Here is a 19535-nt window from a genome sequence, read left to right on the forward strand (position 1 = left end):
GAATTTCCTATAATTTTCCTTTATAGGGAAGTGTAGAAAAGAAAAAAGAAATTTTTTTTCCCTTTTCTACCTTTGTAGGTTCTTCACTGGGGCTCTTTAACAAAAGGCAGTTTAACAAGAGAAAAACCAAATAAAGTTTATTAAGATGTATATCTCATATGCACATGAGAGAAACTCAGGGATGAGTAACTCAAAGGGGTGGCTAGAGCTTGGGCTGAATAGCATCCTAACAACAACAACAACAACAACAACAAACCTGTAACCCTTTGGATAATTGACAAGACATGGGAAAAGGACCTTGAATTTCCATGGGGTGACCAATTGTGAAAAGGCTGACAGGTAAGACACTACTGGTGGAGAAAGTCTACTTATAACGTTTGTTACCTAGATTCCTCTGGTGCCATCTCCAGGCTTGTAAGAGTCTAAACTTTTTGTTCCTTCGGGTAGAAATTTATAAATTCAAATCCTTCTTTTAGGCACAAAGGGGGATGGCAGAGAGCTTTACTTGCTTCTTTTCAGCTGCTGTCAGCTCAAAATTATCATTACGTCAAAGTGGCACACTAGTGGCAAATCCTTTTATCCTTCAGAAGCTCCTCTGTAAATGAAGTGGTAAGAAAGTCCATATAAAAGTCATAGGTTTTGAGAGCTGCAAGGAGTGTTGATTCATCCAGCCCAATGCTGGATGCACATCATACTCATCTACGAATTGTTTGAAGTAAAATATAGCTGTAAACTTCATGTTTGATAAGCCTGGGATGAGTCTAAGTATCCAGAGTTTTAAAAATTGTCCCCAGTGATTGTGAGGCTCATTAGCAATGAAGAATCAGAGCACCTTCCCCACATACCAGCCTCTGCAATGACCCAGGGCTCTGGGACTGGAAAAGGCCAAGCTCTCTTCTGTTACACTGTAATTTCCTCCAACATTCATCCTATGTGTATTCTTGTCCCCTTTCCCCATCACCATCTTTCCTCTGGATTTAAATTGACTTTGGAGAAAGAGAAGATGAAGAAATCACAAAAGCCTTATCAGATAAATGCTCAGCAATCAGAAGGGGAAAAAAAAGACATTCACCTCATCATCATCTTTTTTACTCCTGGTAGGTGTGATTTCTATTTCAAATTTGGCCTGGCTGGGCAGCCCCCTAATTAAATAGCTTCATCAGAGACAGGCAGTGAGATAACAGTGAGAACAATAAATGATAGGATATGGCTTCAGAAAAATACTTGTAGCTAATGAATCACAATCATACACAGAATTTCAAGTGCACATCACAGGGAATACACTGAGTGAGAATATTATGACTGGAATTGCTAACAGCACTAACAAGAACACTGGACCTTATGCTTTCCATACTCCAGGCCTCCTCTTCTTTGGAAACTTGACTAAATTATTCAAATTTGCCTACTCTTTCCCTTCCTTTATGTCAAATGCTAATCATAACAGACACATACATGGCACCATGTATCTGTTTGTCAGTTGCTTTGAAACCTGTATCTTACGTCTTATGTATGTAAAGTGCATTGCTTTTTATCTAGATTTCCTGGAGAAAGACTATGTTTATGTCTTCAATTTATTTTAATTGCTTAGTAGCACTTAGCAAGACTTTCCAATTACTTCAGAGATTGGATGGTCCAATCTAGTGGAAAGAACATTTCCATAAGAATCTGACATCTTGGATTTGAATTTCATCCTGCATGCAAGGTAAGCGATGGTTACTTAAACCTGTTTCCCAAATTCAATAAAGTATTTATAAACTTTGATTCATGAGTTGTTGGGAAAATTAAATAAAACATGCAAAAGTGCTTTGAGGATTACAGAGTGCTGTGAATATATAACATCTTTCTGGTCCAGTTCCATGGACCCATTGATACCTTCATTAGAAATGACACAATTAATTTCCAAAGGCAATTTTCATTAGCCTTTTAAATGTATATTATTAACATGTGAAATGCAATAAAGGAAACATTATTTAAAATGGAGCTGGGAGGTCAGAATGGGGGGCTCTCACCTTTATATCACTCTCACCACTTACTATCAGTTGCAGACCCCAACAGGAAGAGATGTACATTGCATTCCTAACAGGACAAAGCCTAGTCTACTACTTCAGTAGGAGGTAGGATCCTCCTTTCTCACCAACACCTAAGAAAATACCTCAGCTCAGTGGATGAGAAGCCATCACCACCCTGGACACTTGGTTTCTTCCAGGGGATTTCATTCAAAGCAATCCTGCTCAGCTTCCTTCTTTTCTTTGTGAAGTTTCTTCCCTTCGACCTCTGGACATGCCCCCTGTCTGTCATAGCTCTAGTGTCCCAAATTACCATTCCTATGCTATTCCCAAATAAATCCATTATGTTGGTAAAAAAAAAAACAAAACTAGCTGCTGTTTTACTTTTAGTGTCAACAAATGTAATTTTTTAGCTTTGGTTTTGCTGCCTCTTGTATGGAAAATAATAGAAACTGAAAAACTAAAGGTTTCATGTAAATGTAATTAGATTTTATTTTTTACTAATATGTTCGGTTCTACTCTTTTGTACCACTGGGGCAATTGCCTATCTATTCGTTATGCAATCTTTCATGTTTAAGAAGCAAGTAACACTTCCCTAAAACCATCAGAAAATGTTATAGTACCTTTACTTTGTTCGTGTTGTGTTGGTCCCAACCTATTGATGGTAATGCGCTTGCTAGAAATGCCTGTGGCACTTGCCCTTCCATATTCCTTATAGAAGCTCCACCAACATTTCCCCAACTGGTGCCACTGCCATGGCTGGGCTGGCCCTTGTGGTTCTTATGATTGTAGGAGGCACTTCAGCAAAAAAAAAAAAAAAAAAAAAACAAAAAAAAAACAAAACAAAAAACCCCTTTGTTAGAGACTGATGGTTGGGTGTCTTGGGGTTTCACCGCACCACGCATTATTGGCTAATTTGAAGCATAAGAGTGGAAATCAGGGCACTGGAGGCAGGGTCACTCAAGTGGTCAGTTATCTAGGTCACCCTGTTTTCTAAAGGAGAGTTTCATGACTGTGCACAACCTACGTCTTTATCTGGTTGTTTTGCCAGTAGCTGTGTCACAGAGCTAGCAAGATGTTTACTCACAATGGATGTCTTTTAGAACAAATGCCTGGCACAAATGTCAGGCACTTACACTGCATTTCATATAAACAAGGAGGCAGAAAGGAAGTCAGAGGTGCAGAATCTTAAGGAGGGGCTGTTTACCTACCATCAATGAAACCATATTTATCTGCACTATCCCCAATTTTCTAATTTATCCGATCCGAGCAGAAGAAGGGATCATTCCTTCAAAACTGATTGAAACATTATTTGTTTCTAGAGAGAGGCTTGGGATTGGTTACAAAAGGAGGAGTGATCAAATAAATATTCCCTTTTTATGTTATTTTATTTGACTAGAATATGACTGTAGGGTCTTAGAGACATGGAACAAATATATTATTCATTTTTGTATATTAATTTTAAAAAGGAAATTTTATCCTGATTGTGAGTGATATAAACACTGTAAAAATACTAGGCAATAAAGTAATCTATAAAGGTGTCAATGAAAGTCATCCATAATGCTGCTCTCAAGAGCTAAAACCATTTGGTGTGCCCTTTCAGTCTTTTTCCCCCCTCTTATATGATTCCCTAGAAAAATATGTGTTTGTGTATGATCAAAGAGAATGGGTCAATATTTTACATGCTGTTTTGAAAAGTTATTATTCCCACTTGATAATATAAATCAGAGATGTTTCAAAGTAAGTTGTGATTGTATATCATCATTTGTCATTATTTTAGTTTATTTCCTTTAATGGAATGGTCATGATTTAATCTCCGAACACTTATATTGAGCACTTCTAATGCCAGAGGCATTTCTAATTTTTTATTGTCATAAACAATGCTTAGCTTTGAGCACTGTTACCTAATCTACAAAACAGGGATAAGAAAGTCTTACTGCCCAGGTTTTACCTGGGGAGTACATAATGCTTGAGTATGGCAAAATAGCATATATTCATACACAATTTTTCATGTTATGTAGATTTTGAGGTGTGTTATCATATAAATGGGAACTATATAGATTTATAATTTAAAATGATCTCTGCATTTGTCTATATATCATTTCTTCTTCTTAACACTTGTGGTTTCTCTTGACTATATTTGTCTGAGATTACTGGGTCTTTCATTCAACAAACATCATGAATGATCTCTCCTATGTTGGGCACAGTCCTGTTAGAAATAGCAGACAGAGTTTGTTCTCTAATGGAGCGAACAATCTTATGGTAGACACAGATTTAATTTTTTTTTAATTTTTTCATGTTTTTAATTTAATTTTGTGAGAGAGAAAGACAGCATGAGCAGGGGAGGGTCAGAGAGAGAAGGAATCACAGGATCTGAAGACAGGCTCCAGGCTCTGAGCTAGCTGTCAACACAGAGCCTGATGCAGGGCTCGAACCCATGAACTGTGAGATCATGACCTGAGCCGAAGTCGGATGCTTAACCGACTGAGCCACCAGGCGCCCTGACACAGATTTTAAAAAGAGGAGAAAATGAGCAAAGAATGATGAGTTTTGGTAAGTGTTATGAAGGAAATGAATAAGGTTTGGAGAATGAAAATAATAGGGATGGGTTACATCAGATGAAGTGTTCAAGGAAGTTCCCTTCTGAAGAGGTGACATTCAAACTCTGACATAAAAGATGTCAGAAGATGAAAAAAGAAACTGTAGTAAATGGGAACATCTAGGAGGGATGGGAGACTGGCAGAGACAAAGTTGGAGACTTAGGATGGGTTAATATAGAACAGGGCCCATCGACTACAGCAAGAAGCTTTGGTTTTTATCAAAGTGCAGTTAGCACAGATGTCATGGGCATCTTTTATTGTTTTTCTTTAAGTTTTTTTTAATGTTAACTTATTTTTTAGAGAGAATGAGAGAGTCAGCATGAGTGGAGGAGGGGCAGAGAGAGAGGGGGACAGAGGATCTGAAGTAGGCTCTGCACTGACAACAGAGAGCCCAAGGCAGGGCTCCGACTCAGGAACCATGAGATGGTGACCTGAGCAGAAGTTGGACACTTGACAGATAGTGTCACCAGATGCCCTGTTCTTCCTGAAGATATAAGTTGAAAGTTTCACTTATATTATTTGTTCCTTTATAATGGAACAAAATAGTTGTAAAACGTTGTCTTTCTTGATAAGCCTCACCCAAGCACTACATTTGTTCCGTGTACACCTACTTTTTAACATTGGTGAAATGTTAGGAAGAATGTGTAACGTTTTGTAAATTAAAAAATTAGCCCTTTGACCTTTTTCTATGTTACTGGGAGGGATGAGTTCAAATCTTCAACTATGATTGTGGATATTTCTATTTCTTTGGGGTCTGTCATCCTTTTCTTAATATATTTTGATACTCTGTTTTTAGTTGCATACAAATTTAAAATTGTGTATCTTCCTGATGAATTGACTCTTGCAGTGACATGTTCCTTTTTACTCGAGTAAATACTGTTGTCTTAAAATCTTCTAAAAAATTTCTTTAATGTTTTATTTATTTTTGAGAAAGAGAGAGAGAGAGAGGGAGACAGAGTGTGAGCAAGGGAGGGACCGAGAGAGAGAGGAAGACACAGAATCTGAAGCAGGCTCCAGGCTCTGGGCTGTCAACACAAAGCCCAACGTGAAGCTCAAACTCATGAATGGGGAGATCATGACCTGAGCCGAAGACGGACACTTAACCAATTCAGCCACCCAGGTACCCCAGAATCTTCTTTCTTTACTATTTATGTAGTTAGAACAGCCTTCTTTTGGTTAATGTTTCCATGATATCTTTTTTCTTTCTTTTTTTTTTGTTTTAATAGTTTATTGTCAAATTGGTTTCAATATAACACGCAGTGCTTCTCCCCACAAATGCCTCCCCATCCCCTTCCTTCCCTCCCCCTCCCCCTTCAGTCCAGGTTCGTTTTCAGTATTCAATAGTCTCTCATGATTTGTGTCCCTCACTCTCCCCAGCTCTCTTTTTCCCTTCCTCTCCCTATGGTCCTCTGATAGGTTTCTCCTGTTAGACCTATGAGTGCAAACATATGGTATCTGTCCTTCTCTACCTGACTTATTTCGCTTAGCATGACACTCTTGAGGTCCATCCACTTTGCTACAAATGGCCATATTTCATTCTTCCTCATTTCCATGTAATACTCCATTGTGTATATAAACCACATCTTCTTGATCCATGCATCAGGTGATGGACATTTAGGTTCTTTCCATGATTTGGCTATTGTAGAAAGTGCCACTATGAACATTGGGGTACATGTGCTCCTATGCATCAGCACTTCTGTATCCTTCGGGTAAATCCCTCACTGTGCTATTGGGAGCAGCAAGAATACCCCAAACCCAGCAAAAGAAAGGAAATAATAAAGATCAGAGCAGAATTAAACATGATATCTTTTTTCTTATTTGCCTGTTTTAGGTTTTAAAAATATTATCTCTCTGTCGCAAACACAAACACACAGCTTTCCGTTTGCTTTTCTCAGTTATATTTTAATTTACTGTGCTTAATCTCATCAGTAAATTTTTAAATGATCTTTGGACTATGTGTCCTGCTTAAAAGACTGACTTTACTCACAGTTTGCAAATGTACTCACTCATTTGTTCAAAGATTTTTTTATAGTGGTGTACTAGTGCCTAAGCTTTCGTTCCACTTGAAATATTTTTCTCTGTAAGAACTGAGGTAGTAACATAATGTTTTTTAGGGTGGGGAAGCTATTGATCAGTGGATTCCGATGTGAAGGGAAGGTTTAGAATAATGTTAATTGGATCTAAACTTCTCTGATATCACTGAGATAAATTTATATACTTCGTTTTTACTTCTTTCAATGATAGATGAATATAAGTTAGATTTTTTTAATGTTTATTTATTTTTGAGAGAGAGACACAGAGCATGAGTGAGGGAGAGTCAGAGAGAGAGGGAGACACAGTATCAGAGCTCCAGGCTCTGAGCTGTCAGCACAGAGCTCTACGTGGGGTTCGAACCCACCAACTGTGAGATATGACCTGAACTGAAGCCAGATGCTTACCTGACTGAGCTACCAGGGCACCCCTAAGTTAGATATAAATATAATTAAAATATTACCTTAATATTCTAATGGTTTTAAGTTTATATATGTATCAATATAATGTTATTTGGCTCATACATCAATGCTGTTATGTTTTTAAGTTGAATTTTACCTTTTTTTTATCATGTTGTTTTCTCACTTAATTTTACTCTACATGATTTCAAAATTGTTTCTGTTGAATTTCTCTTTTTAAAACTTGCACTTGTCTGACATATCTTTACCCTATCTTTAATTCTTTAATCCTCTAGCCTTTTTTGTAAATGATCTTATAAAGAGCATACATTCTCTAATTCTCAGAGCTTTGTTTTCTATTCAACATCCATTAGGAAACTTAACATGTACTAGGGGACATAACTTATGCATTAATTTCTTGTAGTTAGCACACAACAACTCTATAAAGCTATCCTTTTATCTATTTTTCTAAGGAGAAAGTTGTATGTTAGGGACGTGAAACAAATTTTCCAGAGTCATACACCTCAGCATTGTCTATTTATTATAGAATTTCTTTAAAACATATTATGTCCATTTTTATTTCTGATTTCTATTTCTTATGCAATATTTTTTACTGTATCTTGCTGTATGGAAAACATTTTCTTTTGTTTTGTCTATCCCTAATTTTAGAAAACATATATATTGTTTTATTTTATTTAAACCCCATACCATAAAATGTACCCATTCAACCATTTTTTAAATGTTTGTTTATTTTTGAGACAGAGAGAGAGACAGAGAGAGAGAGAGAGAGAGAGAGAGAGCGAGCTTGGGAATCCACACAGATTGGGGAGGGGCAAAGAAAGGGGGCCAAGGATCCGAAGTGGGCTCTGTGAAGACAGCAGTGAGCCCAGTGTGGGGATGGAACTCATCAACTGTGAGATCATGACCTGAGCTGAAGTCAGATGCTTAACTGACTGAGCTACCTGGGTGCCCCCCAATTCAGCCATTTTTAAGTGTTCAGTACAATAGTGTTAACTCTAGGCACATTGTTGTTTAACAGATCTCAAGAAACTTTTCATCTTGCAAAACCAAAACTCTATATCCATTGAACACCAACTTCCTTTTCCCGCTTAGTCCTCAGAAGACATATATTCTTTTTTTTTTAATAGTTTATTGTCAAATTGGTTTCCATATAACACCCAGTGCTTCTCCCCACGGGTGCCCCCCACCATGACCATCACTGCCTTCCCTCCCTCCCCCTCCCCCTTCAGTCCAGGTTTTCAGTATTCAATAGTCTCTCATGATTTGTGTCCCTCACTCTCCCCAGCTCTCTTTCCCCCTTCCCCTCCCTATGGTCCTCTGTTAAGTTTCTCCTGTTAGGCCTATGGTCTTAAAAGTTTCCAAAGATATTGTAATTGTATTTTTAATTATTTACATCAAGAGTATCTTTGAGGTTACCCAGTTGAAGTTTGAAACCTAGGACACATTCTCTCCCTTTTCCTAACCTCAAGTGTTTCTTAAGATAATCTGAATTTTATTTCCATACAGTTATTACATAATCGCTTTTGACCTATGTATTTTTAAAGAAGAATGTTTAGACCAATTTTTCAGTTTTCTATCCACATTTGTGAGACTTGGAATTACCTCTACTTTTAAGTGCCTTGAGCTCACTTCAAAATGATTTCTGTGACTTTCCTGTGACTTGTCTCATTATTTTAATCTTTCTTTGATGATTAGAATATGTATTCAAGAATTTCTTTCTTTTAGGCTGAGGGAATACCTGCTATGCTTTTTGAGTCCTTGAATATGTGAGACTGTTATTGTTCTAATAATTCCCAATAACATATTAAGAGTTGCTTTTCATAGTAAATTAAGAATTTGAAGGACTTTTCAACTATTGATTTCAGGAATAATACTTATTTTTAGTGTTTAAAAAATTTTTTTTAGTGTTCATTTATTTTTGAGTGAGAGAGAGACAGAGCGCAAGCTGGGGAGGGGCAGAGAGAGAGGGAGATACAGAATCCGAAGCAGGCTCCAGGCTCTAAGTTGTCAGCACAGAGTCCAATGTGAGCCTTGAACTCACAAACTGTGAGATCAAGACCTGATCTGAAGTCGGATGCTTAACTGACTGAGCCACCCAGGTGAACCTAGTTGTTTTTTTTTTTTAATTTTCCTTCTATATCACATTAATCTTTCACATTTAGGTCTGCTGGACTCAGTCATCATGTAAAGATATAAAGCCATAAATATTTATAAGTAAAGATGTAGTTATAAGTGTAGGCATAGCTATTGGCTACTTTGTTTCTGGTTGCCATTTGATCTGGCTGTGCATTTGCATAAAGATATGCATGATTTGAGTACGGTTGACCAGTGGACTTCAGTTTTGACTGCATATATTTATCAGTAAAAGTCTAAGCATACACCTCAAAAATTATGTATTTATTTAACAATTGTATAATATATAGTACCATTAATCCACATATTAAAGTCCAAATTATTTCTAAACATTTTTAGAAATAATTATTTAAAAAAGTAGTTATAAATACATGAGATTTTCCTTCTGGCACCACAGTTGATGTCTGTACTTTTGTTTGTTTGTTTGTTTTTTGACTTGGTCACCCATCAGACTGCAAACAGGGATCACATCTTATTCACCAGTGGAACCCCCTCGCCATCCACAGTGTCGAGAATCTTTCAGTAAATGTTATAGAATCATCTTTAGGACTAAGAATGGCTCATATATATGTTAAATTTATAAATGTTGAGGCAGGTACCTAGAGAGAGAAATTCATTTGCTAAAGTCACACTACCTTTATTCTAGACCTGTCAAACTATCTTGGACTCCAAAGTTGTTCAAAATGGTGGTGCAGAGACCAAATTCCATGGCTTGCTTGTGGGGTCGTCATAGGAATTGAAAGGTGAAGGGGGAAAACGTGGATACATTTCATTTTGATATCCCTAAACAAATTTAGTCAGCTTAAATATATGTTTTTTGTTCACACAAATACAATGATAAACACAGAAACAAACCAAGATATGGTTTCAAAGTCATATCCTGGCCCTATGCTGTCTTATTGATGAGGTATTTATTATCTCTAAGTAGATTTATATATGTACCTGACAACATATTTCCTTCTGTCTTCTGACAGTAAATAGGCCTCTAAATGTGAGCATAATTAGTATATACCTACAAAATATAGAAGGACACATTTACAATTTTTATTAAAATAATGAATAAATCATATAAAATACTTTTATAGAGATTAAATACATATGATTCATTTTTATATAATTAGTAACTGATATTTTTAGCTTTTACCTAGAAATATCAGGGGGATTGTAAAGCCCCACTGCCTGGGATAGAGTCGAGACAGGACAATCTATTTCCAGAGAAAATACTAGCTGCCTTATCGATCTTGCACCAAAATATGGCTATCATAATGTGGTACATTTCAATACTGCAGTTATTGAAGTGTTCACAAGATGGCAGATCCAGAGTCTAGGATGATTTATTCACTGGTACATGGCCAATGTGGCCACTACGTCTTATTTTAGAACACTAATTGGCTAAGTTGATTACAACAATTAAAATTAGCATCTTTATAAAAAATCCGCTTTCCATTTCCTGTCTTTGTTAGAATACATGTCACCAAGAGTCCTTTAGGACAACAGCCAGCCTCATGCAATACCGTATGGGTCATCAAAGAGTAATCAAAACATAGCTAATACTCTTCAACTTTTCCTAATTACTTCAGAATACATCACCTGGCTTTTATGTACATCACTCATAAGTACAGTTATGGTGTGACAAGAGTGCTTCTCACAATGTTCAGCATCGTCTTACCTATAGTTTTGGGAGAGAAATATATCTGCAAATTGCTGCATAGCTCATAAACTAATAGATGGCTAAGTCTCATGATAAAACTGAAAGGGTAGTTTGATAACTCTCCAGCTAGACCTCTCAGTCATCAACATTATGTCACATTCCCTCTCTTTCTTCATATATACATACATATATGATTTATATTTATATGCACATTATAATTTATATACTATACATAATACTTTATATATAATATAAATAGATATGCATACATATACTTTATATATGTGCCTACATCATGCTGAAATTGTTCAGCAAAAAGCAACTGTTGTGTGCCTTCTATTATATATAGTATGTATAATCCCATTAATTTTATATAATATACAACATATATATTAATATATATTATTAGTTTTTTATGACATTGAAGGTTTGGAGGTTTCTAGAGTGTTGTAGCATATTGCACGTTTTGCATTGGTCTGTTTATTTGCGATTGATGTGGGTAAAGCATCTTTTGCAGATGCTACATGTTTCTTTGTGCTACATATAAGGAGATATTGTTGGATTGTTCTGCAATCAGTGAAGCTAAGTCTAATCACTTTGCTGACGTGGTGACCTGTAGAACTCTCTAAGAGTATATTTTCCATTTTTTAAGCAATAAGTATTCTGTGCTTTGAGACTTTATAAATAAATGTCTGGATTATAAAAGCGTTTATCCACTGGTTTTGGTATCCATTGGTCCTTTTTTGAAAGCATTTTTGTAGAGTAAAAAATTAAAATATTTATCCGTGCATTCGTTCCACGGACACTCCCTGAATGCCTTCCAAGTGTGAGACTTTGTGTTGATTGATGATATCTTGAACAATAGGGGAGATGTGCCCCTTCACTCGAGAAACATAAGGTCCAGTGGATAAACAACTGTAAACAATTAGACACGGAACTTGATAATTTTTAACAGATTTTGTTAAGAGCCAGAAAGCGAATAAACGTAATACTGTGATAGAAAATAATAATGTGTGGGTATAATTTAGATAGTGTGGCTAGGGAAATTTTCTCATAGAAGTGACATTTAAAAATGTTTTAAGTTTATTTATTGAGAGAGAGAGAGAGCATCAGCAGGGGATTAGCAGAGAGAGAGAGAGAGAGAGAGACAGAATCCCAAGCAGGCTCGGCACAATCAGCTCAGAGCCCAATGCGAGGCTCAAACTCACCAACGTGAGAGCATGACCTGAGCTGAATAGAGGTGACCTTTAAACAGATGCTAAAAATATGTGGGGCATGGAAAGTTAAGTGCATGGGAAGAAGATTAAGATAAAAATTAGAACAACCTAAATAATTTTTAAGGTCCTTCTGCCTGTAATATTGAGAATCAATTTTGAGAGTGTAATATTAAATGCAAAAAGATTTGTTAGAAAGCTACTAAATTCATCCAGATGGGGAATAAGGTGGGGGCTAGTGAAGATGAGGAAAGATCAAAGGAGATATAACTGACTCAACAGTATTAGCTAAATAAATATTACCTCCTTGTCATACGAAGATGTTTATGCAAATGACATGGTTTAAAGTAATAAATAATTTAAGCATTTGTTGCTAAGAAATAAGGCAGCTTTTACTTAGTTCTAATAAATTTGATAGCAACACTGCCTTTTATTTTGGTCCGACGGAAGTAAGGCAGCCTGTGCAAGTCTGTGTGTGTGTGTGTGTGTGTGTGTGTGTGTGTGTGTGTGTGTGGCATGCAAACACGTTACATGTTTGTGTTTGTGTGCTTGTGGTGTAGAAGAAAATATTGGGTAACTAGCTGTGGATCCACGTATATGAGATTATTGATAGATAACGTATGCAAGTTTAAGGTATACAGTGTGAAAATTAGATACAGGAATATATTGCAAAATGATCACCACGTAAGGTTTTTTTTTTTTAACGCTTCCATCCCTTCATATAATGACAGTTTTGTGTGTGTCCAATGCTTTGTATATAATATATTTAGTATATATCACTATGTATAAAGGAGATGTGATGTAGATTGATTGTTAGATCTATTTATAGCACATGCTTTTAATTCATTATTCTGTTGATGGACATTTAGATTGTTTCCATGTCTTGGCTCTTGTAAATAATGCTGCAATAAACATGAAGTTCCCGATCTCTTTTGGATAAATACCCAGAACTGGAATTGCTGGATCATATGGCAGTTCTAGTCTTAATTTTCTGAGGAACCTCCATACTGTTTTCCATAGTGGCTGCACCAATTTACATTCCCACCAAAGGTGCACAAGGGTTCTGTTTACTCCATGACCTCGTCAGCACTTATTGTTTCTTGTCTTTTTGATAATAGCTATTCTAACAGGTGTGAAGTGATATTTAATTGTGGTGTGGATTTGCATTTTACTGATTATTAGCAATGTTGAACAACTTTTATGTACCTGTTGGCCATTGGTATGTATTCTTTGGCAAAATGTCTACTTCAAGCCCTTTGCCATTTTTTGAAACAGATTGTTCATTTTACTTTTTTTTTCCTATTAGTTAAATGAGTTCCTTATGTATTTGGAGGTTAAATCATTATCAAATCTATGGTTTGGAAATATTTTGTCCCATTCTGCTAGTTGCCTTTTTATTTTTCTGACTCTTTCTTCTGCCATGCAAAAGCTTTTTAGTTTGATATAGTCCCTCTTGCTTATTTTTGCTTTTATTGCTTGTGCATATGATGTCAAGGAGAACTTGAGATATTCTTACATGGAATTTTATCTTTATAAACATTCTAAAACACATACATCTGAACTTTATTATCTTTAAAAACTTTTTGTTTGTTTATTTTTTTTTGAGAGAGAGACAGAGATAGAAAGCTAGGGAAGGGCAGAGAGAGAGAATCGTAAGCAGGCTTCACACTGAGCACAGAGCCCGACACAGGGCTTGCGCTGCCAGCCGTGAGATCATGACGTGAGCCGAAATCAAGACTCAGAAGGTACTGACTGAGTCACCCAGGCATCCCATGAATCTTATTATCTTTTATTCCATTTTTCACAGAAGACATTTGGAAAAATAATTTATGTCCTGGCTGTAAACTTTCCATGCTCAAAACAATACAATACAATACAATAGAAAATTTAAAAAAGGGAAGCTATGGACATTTTAAAGGAATCAACTGTAACTCTGGACTAGCTTCAATTCACATAGTTTCTTTCCTGTTCACAACTTGCCTAAATTCCAACTTTAGCACTATCTCCCAAATTTTTCCCTGTTTTATTTTTTTTCAGTTGTTTTGTCTGGGACACATCCTTAAATCACCTGTCCTACATGGGCAGGACACTTTGCCCCAGTACTCAACCCTGGCACTCCAAGCCCCAGTCTCCGGCTCTGAGTCATCTTAGAAAGTCATCCCTGGCCCGGAGTTCAAACAGGTTAATACACATTTGATTGCTAAAACTTCAAAAGACAAGCCTAATATCTCAGACTTGTCATAATAGATATAGAAATAAGTCAGTAGAGGCTCATAATATCACTAACAAGGTAGCTGTTTTCAGGTTCCAGGAAGTTCCATTTGTTTGTGATTTGTTGTTGTTGTTTAGACACTGCTGTCTCAATCCTGTTTTTTTTTTTCTTTTGAATGCCCTCAACTATTGGTACATCTCTACTTTGCACAACAGATTCAATATTCACCTTCTGTGACAATTATTCAGCATCAGATTAGGAAAATAATAGGTGAGTAAGTAAGAAATTGCTGTTTAAGCCTAAAAAAGAGTAATTACAAATATATAACATATTTTCTCCCAAGACCTATATGCTTACACTGAGGGTTATTTTAAAAAATAAGTCTATTCCAAGATTCAAATATCAAAGTGATCTTTCTGGTCAGGAAACACTTCATCCAACTTCATCGGCCAAGTATGGCCCATCCTGCCCTAAGCCAGGCCCACTGTTCTCCTGGGAGACCTTTTGAGAATCAACAATGTCACCACGAAAGCCTGCTCTTACTGCTTAAATACACAAAGCTCCAGTAGAACGTGGTATACATTCTGGAAAAAACTTGTAACACATATAATAAGAATACTTCGTAACTGTCATATAAAGTGTGTGACAAATACACCTGCTTTTCCTATAGTCTGACATAACAAGAGAGGAAGTGTTAGGTGTAAAAATGGGGAAATAGGGTCTAAACTCAGAGATCTGCACTCCAGAGATGTGATTCAAGCTGTGATTTTTCTGTATTGGAAAATATTTCCTCCTTCCGCTTTAGAACGCTTTGGACTTTTATCTATCAGCGTTTTCTTTTTCTTAATGTATTCTTGGCACAAAAGCAGCCCAGGAGCAGGAGACGTAAGAGCAGAGTCTGAGCGAAGATTTGATTCTCAGAAAGAATAGCATTTATAAGCATGTGCTATTCCTCTGTTTGGTATTCTATTTGCACCGCGGAATAAGGACAGGGTGGTTTTGTTCTTGGACTTCCAAGAACCTGCATCCTAGGAGCTCTGCCAATATGCTCTGTGACGTTTTAAAATTTTCTTAGTGTTATTTTTTCTGTAAGTAGGGAGAAATTATCATTCCTGAGATATATTATAAGTTTAGGTCATTTCAACATGTCAGAGAAGCATGAGAAGTTCAGTGCTGGCTCACAGTAATATTATCCGGTCGGTGAAGTGTGTCTTTTGAAATGTAAACTTCCTCCATGGAGGCTTTCTGAACTGACCTTTGGTGCTGGGCTGAGGGAAGTTCATTGTCCTTTGTCCTTCATTCCTCGTTTCTCTCTTCCTCTTAGCTTGACATCGGAATCTTCAAATTTACTTAAAAAATCCTCTAAAAAGATGAGAGTAAGGTTGGGGGTAATATTAAGAACTAGATGTAAATAAAGTAACGAATGCTTTCTCATGCATATGGGGAAAATTAAACTCTCTCCAGCAAATTATCGTTCTTGGTGTTGCTGACTCTGTCGTAAAAGGGAGATTTGGGGTTATCAGGAGGTGGCGGCAGAGTGGAGGGCTGAGGAGCTAAATGGTTGGAACAGCCATTGTGCTTCCTGTTTAAAGAGCATGTAAAGCTCAACCCAGGCCTCTTTATATAGTAAAATTTCAGCGCTTATCAGCTGGTATACATTCATAATTATCTTTCTAAAGGGAGTGGAAGATGTAAAAGAAGGACTCGGGGTTCAAATTGGAGCTTTAAGAAATGAGAAAGAGAAGGGGAATCCTCTTTCCCTGAGCCTCTTCCATAGGTCGGAGGATTCTGTTCTATAGTATTCACCTGAATGGTCAAGTTAGTCCTCCACAGTCTTGTGAGAGATGCAAAATTTCATATAATTAACACCATTTCACAAATACGGGAACTGGGAGAGGTTAAGATAGAGCCGTATTCTCATGTTCGAATGGAGGGAGAATCCAGATTATAACCCAGTTTTTTTTTATTCCGAATTGTATTTTCCCACTTCCTGTGCTGTCCTGATAAACTTTAAATCACACCCAAATCAACAGACTGCGCCACTGTCTACTGGTGAGCGATTAGTCCTAGAGTCATCTTCCAGTGTGTTTTAGAACATGGCAATCAAATGTACATCCGAGTGATGATTTGGAGCCAACAAGTACTATTGCTACCTGCTGGCTGAATGGCAAGCTCATCAGCTTTTATAATGTCTGGATCAGAACAAACCTGTTTTTATCCGCTGAGATGTGCTGATAACTTCCCATCTTCAGCTCCCAATTTAAGACCTTGATTACAAGAACACAACATGAAGTCCTACTCCATAGGCCTGCTTTGGACCAGAGGCTCCACTGGCTCTCTGAATAAAAAATTTTAACGCCATTGTCCTTATTTGATTTCTGTCCCTGGAATAGGTTTCCCAAATGTGTGTGTCATGTACTTGTTTAAAATTTTACTGTACGTATATTTTCAGTAAGTGCTGGCCTTTACTAATCTCTTGTGCAAATTAGAAAGAGGCGCCTTTTAAAAAAAAAGAACTTTTTAATGTTTATTTATTTTTGAGAGACAGAGAGAGAGGAAAGAGAGAGAGAGAGAAAGAGAGAGAGAATATGAGTGGGGGAAGGGCAGAGAGAGAGGAAGACACTGAATGTGAAATAGGCTCCAGGCTCCGAGCTGTCAGCACAGAGCCCAATGGGGGGCTCAAACTCATGGACCACAAGATCATGACCTGAGGTGAAGTCGGTTTACCAACAGAGCCACCCAGGCACTCCAAGAGATACCTTTTCTTGGCTTTACTTCTGTGTCAGAAATTTGTTACAGGGTGATGGTCTTGATAGGACAGTCCACGTTTCTGTTATCTGCATACTGAAAGAAAGATACTAATCTCCCTCATCTGCAATATAAGTACGTTGTTTTTGGTGCAGTGACCATCCTAAATTATCTAAAGGTCTGGTTCTGAACACTTAGGCATAATTTAATGAGTGTCTATGTGCTGTGATAATTTTGGTAAATAAAAGAAGTCCAAATTTCCATCCTTCATGGAGCTTAGATTTTGTGAAAATCATAAATAATAGTACAAAAAATAAATGAGGAAAATATATATTAAATTATGACAAATGCTAAGAAGAAAAAGTAAAGCAATAAAGCCAAATACAAGACACCAGGTTTTAGAATTTACATATATTGTGTATGAATATATCATGTGCATCAGGAATGGAACACATTGAAAATAAAAAGGTTAGGTGAAAATAAACATCAATGGCAGTTCCAATATAATTCCTAATGGATGATCTCACCTCTCTGTTTGTGGACCATAATTGAATAGCATCCTATAGAACTTTCTGTGATGTTGGAAATTTCAATCTGGGCTGTCTCCAGGTTGAGTCTTTAATATAAGTCTAGTAAGACGCAGGAACTAAATTTTCAATTTTCCTTAAAATGCAAATAACTGAAATGGCGGCTGCCTATTAGTGTAGCTCTAGAGAAAGCAAAGTTTTGCTAAGGATAGATAATCTGAGGCCCTTGCCCTATAATATCTATTTTACTTCCAGACCCTAAACTTTAGCCCAGTTTGATCTGAAATAATGACATGCTTTCTTCCTGCGCTCTCTAACTGGCTTCTTCCTGAATTTCAGGATGCTTCATGAATGCTGCCTCCCCCTGCTTATTGCACCCCACCCCTGCTGGGATGTCACTTTGTCCCTGACTCCAACCATGTGATCTGACATAGTCACTGGCTTCAGATATTGCCACCCTTGCTACTTCTCTATCACCTCCCCGAGGGTGTCTCCAGACTCTCTTTGTTAGGACAACGCTGTCCCCATGATCCGAATCTTCAGAAATCAATTCTGTGATATTTAGGCTATTAGCCCTGGGATATTGGCCATGTTGTGAGCTTATTTTGCTTTCCCAAGCACTTCCTGGGTCTTAACTAAAGAAGCAGTCTTATCTTCCATCTTCATCTTATACTATTGTTTAGGGCCAATATGTTCTATGAAACGGCTGCATGAATCCCTCCTAAGAGAGTGCTTCTACGTTTAACGTTGGATTAAGTAAAGCTTCTAGGTCTCTGCTTGCATCCCCAGAAGAGAGTGGCATTAAATACACAAAAATTGCTGACGAGTCTCTTGAAGAAAAGGTGGTGTGGAAACAGTAGGTTTAAGCAGGACACTAGACTTGGGTTGTACCAAGTTTCACCAGGTTGCTGCCACCCAGAAGGACATCTAGATTGGAGGAGGTCATTAAGAGCATCTCAATAGAAGGTGAATGGTAAATAGCTCCAAATAAGCAGCATTGTTCCCCAAAAGTTCTGTCAAACTTGGACAGACAGCTTTATATTGGGAGGTGTTTCATTCATAATATGTGGCCACACACACATTTCCAGCTGGTCATCCCAGAGCCCCACATATATCAAGCAAGACCCAGATTCCCCGAACCCAGCTGGGACTTGCCCACCTAAAGAGCAGGTGTGGCACTGAAGGTAAAGCTCAGGAATTTCTTTCCCAGCCATTTATATAAACCTGGCAAGACTGATGTGAAATAGAAATGAAATCTCAGCAAAAATATTAAAAGTAATCTTGAACAAAAAAGAGTTTCAGTGGGAGGAGTCATGTACAGAACAAATTTTAAGGGGCTCAGTCAGTTAAGCCTCTGACTTCGGCTCAGGTCATGATCTCACGGTTTGTGCGTTCCAACCCTGCATTGGGCTCTGTGCTGACAGCTAACTCAGAACTTGGAGCCTGCTTCAGATTCTGTGTCTCCCTCTCTCTCTCTGCCCCTCCCTCACTCATGGTCTGTCACTCTGTCTCTCAAAAAATAAATAAACATTAAAAAAAATCCAAAATGTTAAAAAAAGGAAATTTGTAAACAAATGAAAAAAAAGCCATGTTATTATAAAGCAGGGTAAAATAATACTGAGGAAACAAAAGGTATGAGTTACGTAAGAAGAAAAACAAACTAATTTAAAAAAACACAAAGAATAGAATTGATGGATATGTAAAAGAAATAGTTGTTTAAATAAATCAGTACAATAGAGAAATGGTTAACTGAAAACTATTGAGAATGAGAAGGTGATTGTAATTCACAAGAGGATATTATATAAACCTCTATGATAATTATGTTTTAATTTCTTGGGAAAATGAACAACATTGAAAAAACAAAAAAATAGCTATCACTGACTAAAAAAAGAATGGAATCTAATCGATGCCAAACTATCAAATTGAAAAACAATTAGAAATATTTATAAAAATTTGGCCCACAGTAGTTTTAAATAAAGTTCTTATAACCTTCA

The sequence above is a fragment of the Suricata suricatta genome, chromosome 2, assembly GCF_006229205.1.
Source record: "Suricata suricatta isolate VVHF042 chromosome 2, meerkat_22Aug2017_6uvM2_HiC, whole genome shotgun sequence".
Classification (NCBI taxonomy): domain Eukaryota; kingdom Metazoa; phylum Chordata; class Mammalia; order Carnivora; family Herpestidae; genus Suricata; species Suricata suricatta.